Source organism: Notolabrus celidotus, chromosome 20 (assembly GCF_009762535.1).
Source record: "Notolabrus celidotus isolate fNotCel1 chromosome 20, fNotCel1.pri, whole genome shotgun sequence".
Lineage (NCBI taxonomy): Eukaryota > Metazoa > Chordata > Actinopteri > Labriformes > Labridae > Notolabrus > Notolabrus celidotus.
This window is the reverse complement of record NC_048291.1, coordinates 29,054,729-29,075,568: the sequence shown is the minus strand read 5'-3', so window position 1 is coordinate 29,075,568 and position 20,840 is coordinate 29,054,729. Positions and strand designations below refer to the sequence as shown.

The following is a 20,840-nucleotide window of genomic DNA, read 5'->3' as shown; positions in this document are numbered from 1 at the left end:
GCTGCTACAACTACTACTATCTGTCTCCCCACTATCATCTCTCTCTCTCTTCATCTCCCTCTATCCTTACCCTCCTCTCCTTTCTCCTTTAACTCATTCTTCTTTCCTCTCTCCTTTCCTCCTTTGCCTCACCCTCCTCTCCTATCTCCTTACCTCCTTTAACTCATCCTCCTTTCCTCTCTCCTTTCCTCCTTTAACTCATCCTCCTTTCCTCTCTCCTTACCTCCTTTAACTCATCCTCCTTTCCTCTCTCCTTACCTCCTTTAACTCATCCTCCTTTCCTCTCTCCTTACCTCCTTTAACTCATCCTCCTTTCCTCTCTCCTTTCCTCCTTTAACTCATCATCCTTTCCTCTCTCCTTTCCTCCTTTAACTCACCCTCCTTTCCTCTCTCCTTACCTCCTTTAACTCATCCTCCTTTCCTCTCTCCTTACCTCCTTTAACTCACTCTCCTCTCCTATCTCCTTTCCTCCTTTGCCTCACCCTCCTTTCCTCTCTCCTTACCTCCCTTTGTCTCACCCTCCTCTCCTCTCTCCTTGCCTCCTTTAACTCATCCTCCTTTCCTTTCTCCTTACCTCCTTTAACCCTCTATCCCTCTCTCCAACACGGTCTCAGCAGATGTGTGTCTAACATGAGTCTGGTCCTGCTGGAGGTTTCTGCCTGTTAAAGGAAGTTTGTCCTTGCCACTGTAACTTGCTAAATGCTGCAAAGTGCTCTGCTCATGGTGGATTAAGATGAGATCAGACTGAGTCCTGTCTGTGAGAGGGGACTGGATCTGATCCGGTCTTGATGTTGGGTCTTTGCGATCGATGAATGTGTTCATGCACAGCTCTGGGGTAAGAGACGATGACTCTTAAAGGTTTATTTTCCATCCAAAGCCAGGGTTCCTGTAGTGTCAACAACATATTTCATATTTAATAACTCCATAAAAACAGTCAGTTAAACCAACAGTTAACTAAAAAAAACATGAAGCATTCAGCCGCCATGATGGAGGAAGAGATCGTAAAGGAGAGAGGAGGAGGGGAGGAAGATATCATCAGTTCATTCCTCTAACATCGAAGCTCTGCAACACTACAAACTTTATTACAAAAGGACGTATGGAGGAATGAAAGATGTTCTGTGTCTGTGTGTGTAAGACACTGAGGGAAACTGGAGTGTGAGAGTGTGTGTGTGTGTGAGTGTGTGTGCGAGGGAACCCACATACATACAGCTGTATCTGTGTGTGTGTTAGAGATGTACAGAGCAGCAGGCAGGGTCCCACAGGCAATAAAATCTATATTTCAAGAGCTGCAGAGCTGCTGGAGACTTCTGCCTGCTGCTTTGAAGACCAATACTGGAGGGGAGGGGGAGGAGGGGGTGAGGCGGGTGAGGAGGGTGAAGGGAGAAGGGTTAGATGTTGGATGTAGAGGCTGAAGACTGGATGGAGGGAAGAATCTGATCCAGATTCAGCAGGAAGAGAAAGTGTTGGTTCATCGGCTCCGTGCGATGAGACGGCAGAGAGACAAAGAAAAGCTCTGACGCTGTGTTTGTTCACGACTCTGTGTTCACACTGTGTTTAATTAAGCGCTACAAAACAGATCAAAACTTCCAAACACTTTGAAGATGTATGCCTTTACCATGTGACTCGCTCTGAAACCGCAGAAATAATCAAATGGGAGCTGACTGGGTCATGAGAGGCAGCTAAATATTCAGCTAATGTGCTTTGATGTGGTGTTATGACAGCTAATTCATTCCTTTTTATGGTTAGCCTAATGCCTTCTGCCTGAGTCATTAAAATGTACTTCCAACACCACAGAGGATCCTCTGCAGGAAGTTTCAAACATCTCTGAAAATGGGAATGGTATGTGATTTGTCGTCTCAGATAGCGTCTTTAATTGTTTGAGAAACGTCTGCTCGGAGTGGAGGCCGACCGTCGACTCCAGGCAGAGATTCAGGAGTTCTATGACCTTTTAAGGACCCCAAAACACCAAATATATTACATTATGATCACTTACTATTGCTCCTTTGTGTTTAAGATGATTGTCTTTGGACACATTGTTGATTTACGGTTTGTCTCTCAGCTTCAGATTATACTTTACAGAATCATCCTTGTCTACACGTCTCAGGATGTTTCTGAAAACTTAGTTTAGTCTCTCTGTTTTGTTCCTAAGTCCACATGTAAACAGAGTATTAAGTTACTGAAAACTTTTAGAAAACGCCGTCCAAGGTGGAGATTTTTTAAAACTCAGGTTTGTCGTTTTCATGTGGATGAAAACACGAACGTTTTGGGAAATGCTGATGCTAGATTTGTGCCTGATTCATCCGATCGTCTGCGGGTGCCATATTGGAAATGCTGAACTCAACCTAACTTCTGTCGATCTAGTGTGAGGTAAAGAGGCGGGCCTTTAGCCTCCTCGCTAACAGCTAGTGTTCCCGCCTGTCAATCAAGTCTGGCATGCCCTTATTTGGGCAAAACTCGTAAGATAAGGAAATGAGCTCCTCAGACCTAAACTGTTTTTTGAACCAGGCTGTAAACATCGCCTTCTCTGAATGGGTGTGTGTGTGGTTTCTGGTACTTTTGGAGCCAGCCTCAAGTGGATGCTCCAGGAACTGCGGTTTTTAACACTTCTGCATAGGCTTTGATTCTCAGGGCCGAAGGTTGCTGCTTGGGTTGAACCATAGACAGTATAAATAATGGACACCTGAGCGCTGTTTTGAAGCAGATCGGCGGCGGCAGCCATATTGGAAATGTTGAACTCAACCAAACTTAGTGTGAGGTAAAGAGGCGGGCCTTTAGCCTCCTCGCTAACACCTACAGTGTTCCTGCCTGTCAATCAAGTCAGCCACGCCCTTATTAGGGCAAAACTTGTACATTTAATATCGTCTAAACTGCAGCGTTATAATAAATCACCCCGTACAGTGTGTGCTAATAGAAAAATGAGCTCTTCAGTCCTTAACTGTTTTTTGAACCAGACTGTTAACATGTTTATTTCTGCTGTAAAGATCGTCTCTTTGAATGGGTGTGTATGTGTTTTCTGGTGCTTCTGCAGCCAGCCTCTAGTGGACACTTGAGGAACTGCAGTTTATTATTATCATTTTTTAAGTTATATTTTTGGGGACTTTTGCTCTTTATTAGATAGGACAGCTGAAGAGAGACAGGAGACATGTGGAGTAGAGAGTCGGGGACGACATGCAGGAAATGTAGCCTCTGTATGTGGGGCGCTTAGACCGCTAGACCACCAGTGCCCCGGAACTGCAGTTTTTAGCACTTTCGCATAGGCTTCAATTCTCTGTGGTTGCCACATGGTTTGAACATCCAAATCTGGATGTCATGATGTTGTATCAGGGTCTGACTTCCTAATAGAAGTCTTGCGTATCTGCTGTGGACGCTCCAGATTATCAGAGCTGAGATCTGGTGGAGTGAAGTTGTGACACACATGGCGACTATTGTTTATATTTATTGTGCACATGTCAAGATGACAGCTGACATGTTTGTTGACGTCTGTTGGGTCTGATTGCATGTCTTTCATCATCATACTGCGACACGAGGGCAAATAAATACATCACTCTATAGTTTTTAATTTTCCACTCTACACAGTTTAAAGAATTTACAATCACTGCTCGCTCAAGAAGACACTCAACACACTCGTGCACAATGTCCCTCTTCAGTGTTTGACGTGAAGGACTGAAAACATGTTCCCGTCTGACCCGGCGTGTCTCTGCAGACGCTCTCTGTCTTTACTTTGATGCACCAGATTTGATATCTTCTCATATAAAATCATCTCTTATGTTAAACCGTTTCATAACACTCCATAAATGAACAACTTCATGATGTTAAAACAGGCTGAAACTGTGACCAGCAGCAATGACAGCAATTAGCTATGCTGAAAACAGCACACAGGGGGCTAGTGTGGAGGTACGAGCGTGTGTGAGTGTGTGTGAGCGTGTGTGTGTGTGTGTGTTTAAATGAACTCAGGCTACAAGACTCTCAGGACATGCAAATGTAAGGTATTGCTATTCCTCCTCGATCACACTGTGGGGTTTAAGGCTAATATAGGAATGAATAATGAGAGCTATTCATGAGTTTGAATGATTTCTCTCGGTTAGTCGCATGAGAGCGGAGTGACGCTTTTCTTAAATCTAAACGCCGGAGGTCATTCCTCAGCGCTATTATCCCTCTGGGAACTTCATCACAGGAACAACAGGGGGCGTTATTCCAACCACGGTGAACCCGTCACTGAGACAGAGAGGGTTTGAATGTGTCTGACGCTCAGTGTGTGTGTGTGTGTGTGTGTGTGTGTGTGTGTGTCCCTGCAGATTCCCACAGTCCCCTGCATGTGCGTGGGTGCTTGCATGTGATTGTGAGTGTGTGTGTGTGTGTGCAGGCATGCATTAAGTCAATGCAGAGTGGATGGTTATGCTCTCAAAAACAGCACAGCAGACTGGTCGCATAGCAACAAACTCCCCCCCTCTTCTTCCTCCTCTTCCTCATATTTGTCTCCCTCTTTTTCCTCCCCTGAACTTAACCTGGAAATATACTAAACCGCCAATAAGCTCACCTCTGAGTGTGCCGCAGCGACACACACATGCTGCATGTGCTGCATGCTGTGTGTGTGTGTGTGTGTGTGTTGCCTGTTATCTATGGATTCCACAGAGCTGAACACATGAAAGAGGAAGAGAGAGGAAGAGAGAGGAAGAAGTCCTCCTCCCTGCTCTGCAGTGTTGCCGACAGAGACGAGGAGAGCTGAAATCAAGCCTGCAGATCATCCTGATGCTGTTTCTGAATATTGATGTTATTTTGAAGGCTTCACAGTCTGCCCTCTTTTCATACTGTAGCATACATCCTCTCTCTTATCTCCTGCTTTCTTTCTCTTCATCTTCATCTCTGTCTCTTCCTCAGATTCCTGCCCATCCATACAATCACATTACCCCCCCTCTCCACCTTCCCTGTGGCCTAGATAGAAAAATATGCAAAACTCCTTCATTTGCCCCCGCAGCCCGAGTCGTACACCAGATAACTCTGAGTACAACACAAGCAGGCAGTCAGAGTTTATCATCCTCTCGGCGCTGCAACACCCTCCTCATGTTCGGCTGTCGGTGGATAAGACGCCGCTGTGATGTATTGATGTGTGTGACACATCACGCAGCCTCCGGGCAGCATCATCTCCATATTGAACAGTAATCATGACACGCAGAAATAATCACGGACACGGTGCAGAGCGGCGAAGCCCACACGCCCGTATCTCCACATGAGTGTTGATGTGTTGGTGTAATTGCGCTCGTACAGATGTGACGATGAGTGTTTCTGCTCGCTGAACCGTGCCCGGTGTTGGCCGCGGCGGTATATGAGTGCGGTCTTATGCTTGCAACAATATTAAAAAAGATCTGATTTGGATAAACATGATTGTAATGTGGGGTATCTCAGAGAGCAGCCAGCGGAAAGCTTGTTATGACCCCGGTAATCCAAACATTAATAAAGAAGTTAAACCCTGCCAGAGGAAAGGGAAACCCAGAAGGATGGGAGAGATGTTAATGCTGCTACAAGTCTGTGCTGATAAAACACACCTCATCACATCTATGGTGAAATGAATGTTGTGGTCATGACTCATCCTGCTGCCTGTTGTTCACAAGATGGCGGGTTGTGTTTATGTTGGTGGTTTGCAAATCATTCAAGCTCTTAAACAAGACAAATAAAGATATGACTCTGTAGTGGAAATCACTGCATGGCTTCTAACTTCCTTCCAAACGCTGTTGTCTGTGAAGACAGGATGTAGCAGCATCCACTAATGCATGTGAACCATGCAAAGAGGAAACCATACATAAACCTGATCCAGAATCACCAAAGACTTCTCATTTAAGATGGACTTCTGACAAATCAAAGTCTGACATTCTTCTTGGAAATCCTGAAAGAGGAGAGAGGGACCACCCAGCTTGTTATCAGCTCACAGTTCAAAGCCAGCGTCCCTGATGGTATGCGGATCATGAGAGTCCATGGCATGGGTAGCTTCCACGTCTGTGAAGGCTCCATTAATGCTGAACTATACCTACAGGTTTAGGAGGAACACATGCTGCCATCCAGACCATGATGTCTTCAGGAAGACCTTACAGATTTCAGCAAAACCACATTCTGCACGGATTACAACAGCATGGCTCTGTAGTAGGAGAGGCCACGTGCTGAACTGGCCTGCCTGCAGTCCTGACGACAAAGGAGACCCTGAACTGTTGAGCAGCTGAAATCCTCTATCAGGGAAGACTGGGACAACATTTCACTGGTCTCCTGGGTTTACTAACTTTTACAAGAAAAGCCGATGAACACAACATAAACATGTTCAAACATCTGATATGTTGTCTTTGCACTACTTCAATTAAATATAGACTTTAAATGATTTGCAGACCATCAGATTCTTCTTGCACAGTATCCAAACTCTTACAGCCCAAATCATCCAGAATCCTTGATTCAGTGATTACCACGGGAAAACCTCGGTCACATGACTCCAGCTCCAGTCCTGCTCCATGCTGCATTCTCAAAAAACAAGAGAGGATGTATGGATCTGGTGGAGGACACGTGTTACTCTGAAGTCCTGAAGCATGGCTCCTGATCACAGCTGTGCTCATATTCAACACATCAGCACAACCTCCAGTCTTATTTAATTTCTTTAAGCTGCAGACACAAGAAGAAGTAATAAACAACATTAATATTTCTTTTTATGTAATCATTGGTTTGGCTCCGTCATCACAAGCTGATCTTCATCCTGACTAGAACTGGACTGTTGCCAAGCAACACTTGTACATTTCCTGCACTTTCTGCCACGTTAAGGGAAGAGGGGACAGACAAGGAAGAAGAAGAAGAGGCTGAAGGAGTTGTTTATTACAAAGGAGGTAAAAGTTGAGGTGAGAGGACTGAAGAGGGGACTGCTGAGTGCTGTTCAGATCAATAAATAAGGATAACAAATATTCTTTCTAAGGCCAAACAAAAACAACTAACTAACCTGTCAGTCTAAACCCAAACAACAAGAACAGATCCAGAACTCCAGCCCAGACCAGGGACACATCAGATCCACAGTAAGGCAGGTTCTAGCCGAGCCAGGTTAATGATGCTCCTCGTAGTAAATCTGAAGTTTTATGGCTCATAAAGTCAGGAAATAACCACCGTGAGTACTAACACACATCACCTGCTCCACTCACTCCTGGTCGTGGATCGTTGTAAATCTGAGCTGGGTTTAGAAGCCTGTTTGGGAATCATGTTATATCACACATCAGAGTTTTACACGCCTCACTCGTTAAGGTGACTTCAGGGGAGGAAAGGATGCAAGGATGATGCAACAAAAGAAGAAGGAAGGGTCACTCCGGCGTCTCCTAAATGCTTTGGGCCAGTCTGACAGGAGAGGCGGTCTCCGTGTGTCCTCTCTTTGTCTGCAGCCGTCCGAGCTGTCACATCGAGCCGCCTCGCAAACAACCTGCTGTGAAGCTGCAGACACTTTCAGGCTGGAGAGAGATCGTTTGTCAAACGGCGTCCGGCGCTGGGAATCTTTGAGGGCAGAAATCTCTTTATCACACGTCCAGTTCAAGAGCTTAGAGCCGCTAATGCTCCTCTCCCAGTTTACCGTCTTCATCAACGCCATTCTTGTTCAACAGACATTTGTATAAGAAAAACATCCAGGACTAAGGCTGTTGTTATAGTTTTCATTTCAGACAGGCACGTAGTTAAACGTTTATTCTGTGTTGACTGAATCTGATGTTCCTGTCTGAAGCTTCTTTATTGTATTGTTGTTCGTCTGTGAAATTGAAGCCAATTCTGAGGCCCATTATCGACAGGGCCGCTCGTCAGTCACTGTGAGTTCTTATCAAGATGTCCAGATCCCCACTGGAGCCTCTGTTTGTGTGTCTGAGGGTAAAATGTCACAATAACATAATAATAATAATAATAATAATAAAAGCGAATGCAAAACATGCTGTTAGAGGATGAGACAGTCAAGTGTAAACAAATCTGTCATGATCTAAGAATGAATTTAATTATAAATAAATGAATAAATAAAAAGATGAAAAGAGAGAAAATTTAAAATAAACAGGGAAATAAAATAAACCAAAATTCAGTTCCTGTTGATGGTTAATTATAAACAGGGAAAAATAAAAACAAATGGAAATAAAAATGAGAAAATATGAAAAATAAAGGATAAAAATGGAGAGAAAAATAAAATAAGATAAATATAAAAAAATAAACATGTGGAGGAAAAAACAATAAATTAAATATAGGATGAAAAAATATAGAATTAAACATGGAAATGGAAAAATAAACATGGATAGAATTTTTTAAATAGTAAATAAGGAGAAAATAGATTTTTAAAAAGTATTTAATGTTTATATTTTCATTTAAAATTAGAAAAAAAGAGAGAAAAAGAACTGAATAAGACAAATACGATTTTGCTGATAATCAGAATAGAAATGTATAAAACAATGGATAAAAATGGGACTGAAGATTGTAAAATATATATATATATATATATTGAGATAATGCAAAATATAATAAATGATATATAAAATAAAAATAACTGTCTGAGGTTGATAATGGCAAAAAAATTAAAAGAGAATAAGGAGAGAAAAGTAGCTAAAAGGAAGACAGTAACAAAAATTCAGGTTTCAGAAAATTAAAGCAAACAAGGACAAAATTAATAAAAGGTAAAGAATTAAAGAGGAGGTTACAGAAAGTTCAGTGTTAAAGTTAACAGTCAAAGCAGACCACAAAAAGTAAAGGGGGGAAATATAAGACCAGGGAGAAGAAGAAGAAGAAGAAGAAGAAGAAGAAGAAGAAGAAGAAGAAGAAGAAGAAGAAGAAGAAGAAGAAGAAGAAGAAGAAGAAGAAGAAGAAAAAATAGAGCTCATCTTCTTGGTTGATGATTAAACTAGAAATTAATAAATATAAATTTAAAATAAAAAAGGTATAACCTGGAAAGAATGAGAAAATGATAATTTGAGGATGACCGTCCTGAGAAAGAGCAGATTAAGATAAAGGGATATTTCGCCCTCAGGTGAACCGATCGGTCTCTCGGGTTTGTCCGGTCCAGTTAGTGAAACCTTGATCTTTGTCCTCCAGAGTAAAAGCATCAAAGAGGCTCCTCTTCAGTCCTGTTATTACTCTGAGCTGACAGTTTAAAAAAAGAAGAATATAAACGACTCGATTATGAAGACATTAAACAAGAGGAGCAGGATTCTGAGTCCGCTGCTCTGAGATACAAACGGTCTCATTACCTTTCAGAACACCTTCTTTATGAAAACACCCCCTAAAGAAAACAATGAAGAAGAAAGAATTACTGTGGGGAAAAGTCTCTTAATGAAGCAGTTACTGACACTAAAATGTAATTACTTTTAATGACTGAGTCTGAGTTGTTAAGGTGTGTCTGCTTTCTTATTGATCAGATACAAGCTAATCCAAACAAAGTGCTAGCTGTGGCGTTAGCTCAGATAAATCACCGGCTAACCACTTTGGCTAATTAAAATTAAGACATCAATGAAAATTATAAGCATACAAAAAGACTTCTACAGCTCTAGACTGGACCTTATTTGTTTACAAGGTTTGGAAAATGTATAAGAAGGAATTAAAAAAAGACTCCCTCCAATTTAAGACATTATAACGTTTAGCGTTGTTAAGCTAACACGAGTTTTGAATAATTGTTTTGGATTTCAAACAAGAGAAAGGTAACTTATCATACAGAATATATAATACACCATCTCTGTGTTTATTTAAAGGAAATGCAACATAAAACTTGAAGTTTATAATCTTTAAAGTGTTTAATTTTTCAAAGACTATACATTTATTACGCTAGTTAGCTCAGGTGTTAAGCTAGGTGTGTCTGTTTTACTTCACAAAGACGTGATATTTTCATGAAAAGGTTTAAACCCAGTTTGTTTGAGCAGTAGAATGGAGGTAAACTACATAAATGCCTCCTATAAATACATATAAAGGATGAAGCAATAATTAAAACACTTATTTAAAGGATAAATCATGATGCACATTTACTTTCATTTGCATCACATTGCAGCAGAATGAGAACATGAGGCTCAGCCACTCACCAGGTAATGGAGTCAATTAACAGGCCTGTTATTGATCCGTGTTAACATGCAGCGACTTGTTGTGGCTGACACCTGCAATCATTCAGTTTTTCTCTAGTGTGTGAGTGTGAGTGTGAGTGTGTACAAGTCCCCAAATTATTCACTCTGTATTGATTTAACATTTACTGTATTTGATTCCCTTCAGGATATTTGCATTAAAAAGGGACTCTGAAATTGGCCGCGTTGATAATCTGAACCCTTGTGGGGTTGAAACCTGACTCTACGTCTACGAATCTACGTGTGCGTCTCTCTCTTTCTCTCTCTCTCTCTCTCTCTGTGTGTGTGTGTGTGTGTGTGCTGGGTTTGGGATCATAGCATTCGCAGCTGTCAGACTAAAGAATTCAGGATCAGTCAGACAGACAGAGGGATGGATGTGTGGGTGCGTGAGTGAGTATCCATTACTGTGTAAAGTCAGGCAGTTTCAAAATACTACACATAGGCATGAGCATCTGTGTTAGTGTGTTTTTCACAGTGTTTTGTTTAGCAATGTTCTTGAAGCTACTTATTTCCTAATTGTCTGAATGGAAATTTAGAAAGCTTCAAAATGTAAGAAAAGACTGGAGTGCAATTTATTTAACACGTCTTAACGAGGGATCACAGAGTCTATGAGGACACACTTGCAGAGTGTGGCTACCATTAGCAGAGCTAGCACAACCTGCTTTCAGTCCACATGTCTACTGACAAATTACAGCCTGTTGCAAGATACCATCTGTCTTCTGTGCTGTTTGCATTCATGCAGACATAAAGACATGAAATGTACAGGGAGAGGAGGACAGCTCAACCATGCAGGGGGGTGTCCAGAGGTGGATTTGGCCCCCTCAAATCTGATTAATGACCCCAGGCAGGACTCACGTTCAAACAAAAGTATTGTCTGACTGAGGTTTGTTGCAAGGCAGAGTAACATCTCTGTCATGCCAAGCAGCAACCTCCTGTTTTAAAATATGAAGCCCATGCAGAAGTGCTAAAAACTGCAGTTCCTGGAGCGTCCACTAGAGGCTGGCTGCAGAAACACAGGAAACCACATACACACCCATTCAAAGAAGATGATCTTTGCAGCAGAAATAAACATGTTTACAGCCTGGTTCAAAAACAGTTTAGGTCTGAAGAGCTCATTTCTCTATCAGCACACACTGTACAGGGGAATTTATTATAACTCGTTAGTTTTGAAGATATTAAACTTACGAGTTTTGCCCAAATAAGGGCGTGGCTGGAGAGAGAGGCTAAAGGCCCGCCTCTTTACCTCACACTAGCTCCACTGAAGTTAGGTTGAGTTCAGCATTTCTAATATGGCACCCGCCGACTATCTGCTTTAGAAACATTGGTGACGTCATAGAGACTACATCCATTTATCATACAGGATATGTTCTGTGCATGTCACACAATCATGTGGAGGAAATGTCGTCCATGTAAACGTGACTACTGATCGTCTCTGATTTTGTATGTCATGAGGAGACATCGTGTCCACAAACACCTCTGCACCAAACACACGTCTCTCTGTCCCTTCCTTTCACAGAGACCTCGCCACTGTCCTCAAAATGATGATTACATATTTCATGGAACAGTTTCTGACTTTAGAGATCCTCTTTATGCCAGCAGACAAATATTCAGTGTGTGGGTTATGCACACACACACACACACACAGACAAAGACACACACACACACACTCAGGCTGACAGGAGGTAGTAGGTCTGCAGCTTGACTTTAAACACACAGGTAATTTCCTCCAGGTGTTTCGTGTCCAGTTTATTTTTCATAAGGCGAAGCGTGACATATGTTCAGTGTTCCCATGGTAATTTCTATTTAGCGGCGTCACACTTCAGAGCGCACGGTTACTCTTTAACCGAGTCACGCACAATAGCATGAAATTTAACACACCTCCTCCACGTGCGGCTGGGTTCGTACGGAGGCTCGAGAGGTGAGGGGAAGACACACGTGCACGAATAAACGTACGTACGTATTCAGATCAAAGAGGATGCTCTCTACTTTCATCTGTTCCTCTCCTCCCTCCATCCTTGTCCTCATCACTTCATCTTTCACCCTCCAGTCATCATCTCACTCTTTCTCTTTGCATCTCTCCCATCATCACCTGAGTCCCTTCATCATCACATCTTTCATGTATTGATCAGGGATTTTGATAGCACAGTTATTTTAATGCAGCTCTTCTTCTCAGTCAAGTTTGTTATTGAATTATTAACCTCACATTGGTTTTCTTCAAAGTTTAAGATGTACTTTCCGCCCTTTATCCCAGAACGCTCATGTCTGACTCTGTCTGCAGTCACAGTGTGAAGCTTAGAGCGAGAGATCCCAACCTCCCCTTTAAATGAAACCAGGACGGTTTGATTCAGACGTGATTGACTTTATTCTTTGGGCAGTTTCAGCCCGGCGGAGTCAGGAGTCAGGGATCAGAACGGGTCAAAGCAGTGAGGAGAAACGACATAAACTGAACTCAGGATGGAAAAAGCAGATGTTCTTTTTCTGCTTAGCGCATGAGCTCCTTGTGGAGCTCGAGCAAAGATCAAGAAAGGGAGCAGTATGTCAAACAGACGTGTGTATGCATCCTCCTCCTTCTGTTCTCCTCTGGAGTCAGAAACCATGAGAGAGCTGCATCAGGCCGCTCTGCTCCCTCTGCTGAATCTTCAAGGCTTTGATGCTCCAGTAAACGTCTTTATTTACATGTTTTTAAAATCCTCTCCCTTCAAGTATCCGGTCTCTTTGTCCAGAGTGAGCGACAGTTCATTACCTCCACTGACTGTGATCCATGGTCATGCCGAAAGGACGGAGGCTACACATCGTAAATAACAGCAGATAAGTATTTTTCAGCGCGATAGGAAGAGGGAGAGATTGGCAGCGTGAGAAAGAGCCACAAATTCACAAATCCCCACTGCGACAGCCCCTCAGAGGGGATTGTAGCCGGAGAATTGAGTCTAAGAAGTCCCAAACCTGAACAAAATGAGAGCAGAAAGCAGATTATTGGGGCTGCAGAGACAGATGCTTTTTCCTCTCTTCACCCCCCGAGAGCTGAGCACGCTAACGCTAACGCTAACGAAACCTACCAAACGGAGGGAAATTAATCTGCAGTGATTAACAGAACTCCACTATGATTACTTCTTATTCTCTTTTATGTAAATACACACATTTAACATCTGTGGAGCTGATATATGAGACGCAGGGATTTTTTAAACCTCATGCAGAATAGCAGATGTCATTGCAAGTGACTAACTAATGCAGTTGCAAATGAAGCAAATGCACTTACAGATAACTGCCTGCACATTAGCTCATTGGTCTTTACATTGAGGTGCATTCCTGGTGCATGCTATCTTGGTGCAGCTGAAAACATTAACCAACCAAAATATGATTTATGGTCATTAGCATGAACGCTGCGTCTCAATTCAAGAGCTGAGTCCTTCGAAGGGTGCTTTAAGGCAGGGGCTCCCAAACATTTCAGACCGTGACACCAAAATAAAGGTGCCAAAGACCAGCGACCCCAACTGTCCTTCAAAGTGATGAAATGCTGCTTGACATTTTAATTAGCTGGTCTGCAGAAAATAGCCTGCATGCATGTGGCTGTGTTTCCTGTGCCGTTATGAATTGACCTGATGCTCCTGATGCTTTTATTAATTACCTGTTGACTAACCTCAGGAGTCATCTAGCAACAAAGAAAGTCAAAAAAACTAATGAAAACAATTTTTATTTCAAATGTAACTTCTATTTCTGTCATTATGTTTTTCAATGATGGGTAAAATATGCACTTTTGGACTACTTAAAAGGAAAACAAACATTCCAGAAGTCATCTTGCAACCCCTCATTAGTGCCTCGCGACCCACCAGGGGGTGCCAACCCCCACTTTGGGAGCCCCTTCATTAAGGGATCCTTAAATGTGGCTAACGAATACACACTACTGTTCTGGGCTGCAGAGGATGCATCGGGTTCGTCCGTTGCAACCCAACAAACCTTGAGATGGTTTACACGGCAGTCCAAATCAGAAGACTCTCCAGCAGCCGAGTATTTAGTTCAACTGAATGGAAGAGCGAGTGATTCGAATGTTGAAATAAGACGCCTTGAAACTTTAAAATATAACCTGATAGCTACAGCTAGCTACCTGCTGCTTTGCAACATGGGTGGCACTAAGTGTAAGGAAATTACACAAACAGGAAGTCCTCTGCAGACCAGACCATCTGACTTCAGTGTGGCCTGAGTCCTCTGAAAACCAAAACTAGTTCCTGTTTGGTACTTTTACCACTAGGGGCATTTTCCAGATGATAGGACACACCTTTATTGGAGAGTTGATGGCACCCTTCACACTGTAGCCTTTGGCCTCCTCAGTTTATTATCCGTGCATTTTCTGAAATACATTCAAAAATGTTGTTGGGGTGCAGACTTAGCCTAATGGTTAAGTTGCACGCCGATGCAGCGGGTGGCCCGGGTTTGAATCCAGGCTGTGACCTCTTTCGCACATGTCATTCCCAGACTCTCTCTCCTAGTTTCCTACACTATCCACTGTCCTCTCTTCTTTAAAATAAAGGTGTAAAAGCCCCAAAAAATATGACTTACAGTTGTTGGACATTAGCTGTTGTTGGCATGCCAGAAAACAAAGTCCTCAAAGTACCAACCCATCCAAAACACATGATTCAGACTGAATCACACTCTTCTGGATGTTGATTCTGCAACCAGCATATCAGGACAGAGCTGCACATATTCTAAGCTTCCCAGTTCCATTAAGATTTATCCAACATTATGAAGAAGTGACAGAAGTAAACAGACGCTGTTTGAAACTTGTGCTGCACCGCCTCTCTGTGCAGAGAACGTCTCCAGGATTTATCACTGAAAAGTATTTATGTTTGAACGATGAATCAAGGCCACCAGGAGTGCAGACAGAACGCTTCTCTAAAACATCTGAACAGTTTGAAATTTACCGCTGACTAATGACACTTATGTAAGGGAGGGGAGGAGGGGGGGGTGGGGTTATGTAATCACTGTCACAGACAGCAGGAGGAACAAAGAACAGATTTCCTGGTCTCCTGTGTTTGCACATAATCTGCCCTCTGACAGTTAAATATAGAAGAGTAATATCATAATGCTGCTATGTATAGGACCAATAACAGATCAGCAGCTCGGCTCCAGAATTAAACACGGCGCTGAATTAGCCCAGACGGTTTCACAGGTTCGTTATCTTAATCCTGACCGCCATCTGGATGATCTCAGGACTCAGGAGTCGATCCCTGAGATGTTCTCACTTTGTGTTTGTCCTCACACGTCACACATTCATCAACTCTCTCCTCATCGATCAGGAACTGAAAGTGTACGATGAGGATCAGAGCTCAGGTGTGTGAGGTGAACAGGTGTCTGCCTGGTTTGTAAACCTCTCTCCTTTAATTACCCAGAGCCTTACATCCACACACACACGTTTAAAAACACACACTAAACGCCCACAAAGCCCTTCCTGTTGTGCACTTAACTGTATGTTTACACACCCACACACACCACCGCTTACACTGCATGTATTATTGACGGCTGAGTGGCCACATCTTTGCAGCGCTGCTGTAACCCAGAGGCCCGAGGGTTCAATGACAGGTCGCCTAGAAACCCTGACGACGTCACACACCTCTGATTCATGGGTGAACGTGTTGCGTGGGAGTGTGGGTGCGTTTGCTGTCATGCTTTTATGTGTGTGTGTGTGAGAGAGAGAGGGAGGGTAGGAGAAGGGAATGTGTGATAAGTGAGTGATTGATTTTATCTGACGCAGCATTAGAAACATAAATAAAAGGACCGCGGGCGAGGAGGCCTGTCAGAGAGAGCAGGGATAGCTGTCAGGACTCTGGCGTCTCCACCGTCACTCTTTAAATCCTTTAAATCCCGACTCACAAAAACTTTTAAGCTTTGATTTACTGCTGAGTCTCTCGCTGCGTCATGGTGTTAATTCAATGAAAAGTCCATGATGGATGTGCCCACTTGTTTTTTTTCAAATCCAGACCCAGTTTTCTGTTCCAGTGTCGGCGCAGGAAGCAGTCGGCTTAGAGTGTCGAGAGACTTCAGCGCGTGCATCATAAATCTGCAGGTAACCTCGTTTCCACTGAAGTCTAACATCTTGATTTACTCCGCCTGCTTCAAACTGAGGCTTTGGAATGTTTTGGTGGCAGAAGCTGAGGTTAGGAGAGTGTTATGCCAGTCAATGCACCAATCTGATCCCAGGACTGATTAGCCTTAAAGGTGACATATCATGCAAAATTGACTTTTTAATGGTTCTTTACCTGAAATCTGTGTCCCTGTCTACAAACCCCCCGAGAATGAAAAGAATCCATTCTGCCCCTGTTCTGATTTCTCCACCTTTCTGTAAATGTGTGTGAAACCAGCCGTTTCAGACTTCCGTGTTTTTGTTACGTAACAACAATATCCGGTCTGTAACGGAGTCAGAGCTCGGAGCTTGTTCAGACCATAGACTGTATAAAATAATACTGAATCCCTCCCCCGTTTTTCATTACCTGCACACGTGTGCTAACAAGGAGCTTAGGAGGGAGGCATGCTAGTTGTAGGCTGTCTTAATAAACACAAAGGTCGGTTTTACTCCCCACGTCTGCAGATTTGAAGATCTAGTGGATGATTTTTATTTGTCATGGATAAGTGCTAGCGCTAGTTAGCATAGCCACATAGCTATATGTTCATAGCTGTAGCTGTAGCTGTGTACCAAGACACACGTCGACATACTGACAAATAAAACAACAAGAAACACTAAATCTGTGACCAATCCTTCATAAAAGGTCCTGCTGCCTTTCTGGCAGAGGTCGGTTTGACTCCCCACGTCTGCAGATTTGAAGATCTAGTGGATGATTTTTATTTATCATGGCTAAGTGCTAGCGCTAGTTAGCATAGCCACATAGCTACATGTTGGTAGCTGTGTACCAAGACACACGTCGACATACTGACAAATAAAACAACAAGAAACACTAAATCTGTGACCAATGGTTCAGAAAGGTCCTGCTGCAGGCGCCTCTCCGTCAGGATCAGATTCAGAGGGTTGAAGTAACGTGATCTCTGAGCAGCCGTGTATATTCAGCCAACATGTAAACATTAGATCAACGTGCTGGAGAGCCGAGGCACATCCACTTCCTGAGGGGGCGTGGTCAGAGGGAAAACAGAGTGTTCTGATGAGGAATGAAGAAGAGGACTTTTCAGGCAGACCAAAATCTGATTTCAAAGTGTTTTTTTGAGCATAAACTTTGAAGACATGTTTTGGGGACCTCTTAGACCAATATATGTTGATGAAAAAAGCGTAATATGTCACCTTTAAAGCTCAATTCTGGGTAAATGTGTGTCGTAGCAGAGTGTGTTGTTATTTGAAGCTAACAAAGAAAGAGAAGTCAGTATCATGGCTGTGTTTTCAATCCCACAGCTAGTATTGGTATCAGTGTTGGAAGAAGATCTCTAGTGGGTCGTACCTGGTCTTTTTTCTGGTCTCTCCTCAGTGGATTACTGAAGTTTTCATGTCTGAACACTCCCACCCTCTGATCTGACGAAGGTCGTCCACGAATCCTTCCACCATCGGTTGTTTGTCAGCTGTAGAGACTTTGCAAAGAGTGACGTTGTCTTAATACCACATGCAAACAAAATTGTTAATTGGTGTGTTTACTTGCTCAATTTGCATGAATAACTCGCATTCCAAATCACATGTACATGAAAACCCAAAGATGTGAGACTTTGTAGTTCAGGGGTTCTCAAACCTTTCAGCCCGCGACCCCCAAAATATAGGTGCAGAAGACTCACAACCCCCCCTGTCCCTCAAAGTGATTAAATGTTGCTTCATACTTCATTTAGCCGCTCTGCAGAAAACCAGGCCGGCTGCAGAAAACCAGCCTTGCACATGTGTCTGTGTTTCCTGTGCTGTTATGCTACTGATGCTAACTGTTGAATAACCCTAACCTCAGGAGTCATGTGGCAAAAAAAGAAAGGCAGGAAACTAATGAAAGTTTTTTTATTTGCAAGGTTTTGTTTCAAATTTAACAATGATTTTTGTATATTTTTACATAATGTGTAAAAAACGCAATTTTAAATGACTTTAAAAAACATTCTGGAAGACATCTCACAACCCCCCATTGGTGTCTCACGATCCCTCCTCAGGGGGTCCAGACCCACACTTTAGGGACCCCCTGCTGTACTTGACGGTGAAAGCTTTTTACAACCTACCAGATAATATTTCCTCCAAGTGAGCTCCTTTATATTCTTGTTTCAATTAAAATAAATAAACATTTCAGGATATTGGTGCACAGACATTATCAATTTTCCTTCATTTTCCTAGAAGAATGAACCTCCATCAGCCCGTTTCAACATCATAGGATCTCCATGCTGATGATGATGATGATTATGATTTGCTGAAGTTCAGGTTTTTAACTCTCATGAAGACACAAATGAAGCAAGCAGCACATTAAATAAAGATCTCACACAGTCAGTTTAAGTTTAAGACTCTGACTCTGACTCTAACACCGTGGACGTGAGACTTCACTTGACTTCAACACTGACTCACGTCAGGTGAAGGCTGTTTTTCAGTTACTCTCCTGACCCCTTTAATTAGGGAGGAGACGTCATCATTTCTAAATCCGGTTCTTTGATAATAAGACACAGATGATGACTTCATGTGGACGTAAACACCGTGACTATCCCTCTCTGAAACTGATCTCTCAGCTCTGCAGACGTCTTGGGGATTTGCGCCGATGATCAATTATTTTGTTCCACCTCGGTGGAGCCGGTGTCAGGACGAGCACACATCACTTTCCTGAGTCCTGCTCAGCGGTCCTTATCGCTCTGCGGCGTCTCAGCGGTGGGGCGTCTGAATGGCACAGATTTGTTTTCTATTGTGGCCTCGGTGCCGTGTGTGTGTGTGCAGCGATGTGTTGCCTCCAATCTCCCTCCTCCATTGTGACAGGCTGAGCACTAACACGCCGAACACATCTTCAAAGAGCGACAGCAGGTACAAACACACGCCCGGATGAAAGGAGGAACACTCTGGGGCGCCGGCTGAGTATCCCGACGCACACATGTGGCGTTTTGTTGTGTGAATGGGATTGTGTAGTCGTGGATATTTGTGTGTCATTCAAGGAGCACTAGGTCAGAGCAGAATAATGGGTACAACCCTTTCTCCCACGGCGCTGTGTTTCCTAACACCGTGACGGATCGGTTATTTTCATCTTCAGGGAGAAACAGCAGAAGAACTAAAAGGAGGAGTGTTTGAAATCATCACAATCAGGTGAACAGTGGAGATTAAAATGTCTCAAGTCAAGAGACCTGGCCTGCAGTTAGGAGGGTCCCTGTCATAACGTGTAGACCACATCCACACACTGACAGCAGAGGAGGCTGGGGTTGAACCAGCACACTTCTCATTGAGAATCATCCCACTTTACCACCGTGCCACAGCCGCCTTGTTCAATTAAAACACCATCACTGACAGAATGAGGTCTGTCAGTGCCGCATTAAGGAGATTCAGGATGGAGTAACACTCGCTCCCCTCCAGGCTGAGAGAGAGAGACTCTCCTGAATGTTCATGTGTTCTCATTTTCTTAATTTTTATGGTCCGTTCAGAGTTATTAAGCTTCATCGTTCTTGTATGGAGCGATGAAAGGTCTTGGACTGAAGCTGGAGACAGGATTCTGTAGCGCCTCAGGCCTGGTTGGCCTTGCATGGAGGTTCCACTGAGCTCAGCGGGTGTTGTACAGTAGCTGGTTTGAGGATGACACGCAATCATCTCCCTGTTGCTGCATCAGTGATTCCTCCTGCGGGTCAGCAGGTCTGTCCAATAATGAGGAGGAGGGATGCAGCGTGAACTTGAAGACCACGTCTTTGGAGGAAATACAGAGTTATGCTGTATTTACTGCAAATCAGAGTCTCCTCATGACTGTAAACACTGCAGATACTCATGTTTGTGGTGTTTTTATCAGATGTTTCAAGAGGGAAATAAACTGTCTTCAACATATAGACATGTATTTATTTCATTTCAGCCTTTGCAACCACAAAACTGAGCTTTCTTAAAATCTTAAAGCTTCTGCAAAATCCTCAGTTTGCTCATTTTGGCGCCCCCTGTAGACAAAGTAGAACCTCTTATCTCTCTCTTGTGCAATTTAACAAACTAGATACTGACCAAGCTTGAGCTTTGAGGTCCGCTCACACGAGTTGAAACCTGCAGCTGCTCCACAATGTTCTGAAACGTGCAGCTTTACATCAACACGACGGGGGGAGGACGGGGTCTGCTTTATGTCGGTGTCATGCAGCTGCAGGTCAAGGTGTCAGCAAGGAAGCTGAGCCACTAACACACACACACACACACACACACACAAAAGGATGAGAGGCCAGAGAGCTGCATCCATCAGTCCGTCCATACCATAGTCTGTATAATAAATGGACGTAGTCTCCTTGATGTCACCCGTCTGTTCCTGAATCCCTGTTTTGAAGCTGATCGTCGGCGGGTGCCATATTGGAAATGCTGAACTCAACCTAACTTCTGTGGAGCTAGTGTGAGGTGAAGAGGCGGGCCTTTAGCCTCCTCGCTAACAGCTACAGTGTTCCCGCCTGTCAATCAAGTCAGCCACGCCCTTATTTGGGCAAAACTCGTACCTTTAATATCTTGAAAAATAAAGAGTCTTAAAAAACTTCACCCCACAGTGTGTGCTGATAGAGAAATGAGCTCTCCAGACCTTAACTGTTTTTTAGAACCAGGCTGTAAACATGTTTATTTCTGCTGTAAAGATCGTCTCTTTGAATGGGTGTGTATGT

At 43.3% G+C, this 20,840-nt stretch overlaps 1 protein-coding gene across 1 annotated transcript in view; it reads left to right on the top strand.

Annotated features, from left to right (window-relative positions):
- The window catches only part of LOC117831783 (coiled-coil domain-containing glutamate-rich protein 1-like), a 64,588-nt gene that overhangs the window by 13,639 nt on the left and 30,109 nt on the right, over positions 1–20,840 (top strand). The window contains exon 2 of the mRNA XM_034710624.1: positions 16,055–16,140. The gene's annotated coding sequence lies outside the window, so the exon portion shown is untranslated. The remainder of the gene's footprint in view (positions 1–16,054; positions 16,141–20,840) is intronic.